This window comes from Myodes glareolus, chromosome 2, assembly GCF_982192425.1.
Source record: "Myodes glareolus chromosome 2, mMyoGla1.1, whole genome shotgun sequence".
NCBI classification, from domain to species: domain Eukaryota; kingdom Metazoa; phylum Chordata; class Mammalia; order Rodentia; family Cricetidae; genus Myodes; species Myodes glareolus.
This window is the reverse complement of record NC_142027.1, coordinates 101,922,836-101,924,680: the sequence shown is the minus strand read 5'-3', so window position 1 is coordinate 101,924,680 and position 1,845 is coordinate 101,922,836. Positions and strand designations below refer to the sequence as shown.

The 1,845-nt window shown below is 55.3% G+C and overlaps 1 long non-coding RNA gene across 1 annotated transcript; it reads right to left on the bottom strand.

Moving 5' to 3' along the window:
- Window positions 1-385: 385 nt before the first annotated feature.
- Window positions 386-1,415, bottom strand: LOC125402156 (uncharacterized). Its single transcript, XR_007232552.3, has 3 exons — window positions 1,281-1,415; window positions 1,045-1,164; window positions 386-701 (listed from the first exon to the last, which is right to left on the bottom strand). It is a non-coding gene; the product is annotated as an uncharacterized LOC125402156 (long non-coding RNA).
- Window positions 1,416-1,845: the final 430 nt, after the last annotated feature.

The following is a 1,845-nucleotide window of genomic DNA, read 5'->3' as shown; positions in this document are numbered from 1 at the left end:
CAGAAACTCAGCCATGGTATCACTTTATGAGGCCATCTATGATTTTGTCACGGAGGTGCACGCCTGCAATCTCAACACGAGGCTGAGACAGAAGGATGGAGAGTTCCAGGCCAACCTGGGCTACATCACACGGTCCTGTCTCAAAACCCCAAAATGCAAGAAATTCCTACCTTATCTAACTCAGCATCCCCTTCCTAGATCCTGAGAAAAGCTGAACCTCCTACTGTGGGGAAGGTAGGGCCAATCAGCAGCTGCAGCGCCAGAGATAGAGTCAAAGACCGAATTAACACGTGGGCCTGGTGACGGCAGGGTCTGGGGCCGGAGAAATTTCAAATGTTTGGCCAGGATCTGGGGGCTCATTTTCAAAGCAAAGAGCACTATTAGCTTGAGGAAATAACTTTTATTTTTAAATGATGCTGCAGGTGGGTCTGGTGAGGTCCGCGTCTGTCCCCGCGAGGATACTGGTGTCCACCCCCAACCCATCCAGCAGCTGAAGGGCCCTGGAGAAGACAAGAAGTGGGTCTTGGGAACAGGAGTGGGGAGCCCCCAAGCCTGTGACTGGTAGGCCCTCATGAGGCCACAGGTCCTCCTCCCCAGCTTCTGGACCACACAGCGGGCACCTCATGAGGCAGGCGGACAGCGGGGGCCAGCAAACGGGTTGTCTTCCCTCCACAAGCCTCTTTCTCCTTCAGTGGGGATTTCTGATGAAGAGCGACAAGTTTAACTTGGTGATGCTGTCAAAGAAAGGGGGCAGTTCCCCAGCCAGGGCCCCTAAGCTGTGGTCATGTCTAGGGAGGTGCTAAAGTCCATGGGAGTGGAGATCAGCTGTCCTCTTTGCATAGCGGGTCTCCTGGGGAGTTCAAAGGGTTGGGCATCCAGGACTAGACCACGCCCATTGAACTGGCTTCCTTTCTACCGCCCACCCTGCACTCTTGTTATTCTGTCGCTGTGTGGGTCTCTGCCTATGCCTGCCTCTTTACCTCTCTGCAGGCCCCCAATTCCTCTCTCCCCACACCCACCAACCCACTGCAGGGCGGTGGAAACCTTCGAGTACGCTTGGAAAGCTTTCCTGGAGGTCGACAGCCGGGTGAGGGGCGCCATGGGCCGCAGGAAGTAGCAGGAACAGCAACACCAGTGGTGGCCACATGATGCCCGGACAGCGCGCTGCAAAGAAATGGGTTATCAGTCAGAGGGTCTCCCTGCCCAACCGTCCTCTGGTTCCTCTCTCTTCTGCACGTCAAGCCCACCCATCTGTGGTCCTGGAAGGCCCGCCTTCTCACTTCCGAGGTGCCCTGTGTCAGCCCTCAACCTGATCAACGGTCTTCAGCTCTCCAAGAACTGTCAGATGCGGACAGTTGTGATCCAGCGTGTCTCTGGAACTACTGGTCTCCTCGAGCCCTCTCACAAGCCCTGGCCACACCCCTCATGCAGAGCCACGCCCCCTAAGCCTGAACTGAGCCACCCACTCCAGCCGTACCTTTTAGCCCAAGCCTTGCACACCCACCCAGAACTGTTCCCTTATTCAATGCCCATGCCCTAAAGACTTAGCCACACCCACTCCTTAAAGTCTTTCTCCACTGGCTGGTCACATCCTGCTGCTGAGAAATATATCTCGGCAGAGCTGCTCAGGTTTTTGTTGAACACGGTCCTGGATGGGGGCTGGGCTCTTCTCATTAGTCCTTTGCAGAACAGGTCCCACCAGCACAATTGCCAGAACTCTAGTGGCCCATGGTCCCTTGCTCCTTTCCATGCTCTGTCCATATATAGAGTCCGTGTTTGGCATATATGGAGTCCGTCCTTCCTTCCGTCCGTCTGCTATGTGTTCCTAAGTGACCAGTGGATGAA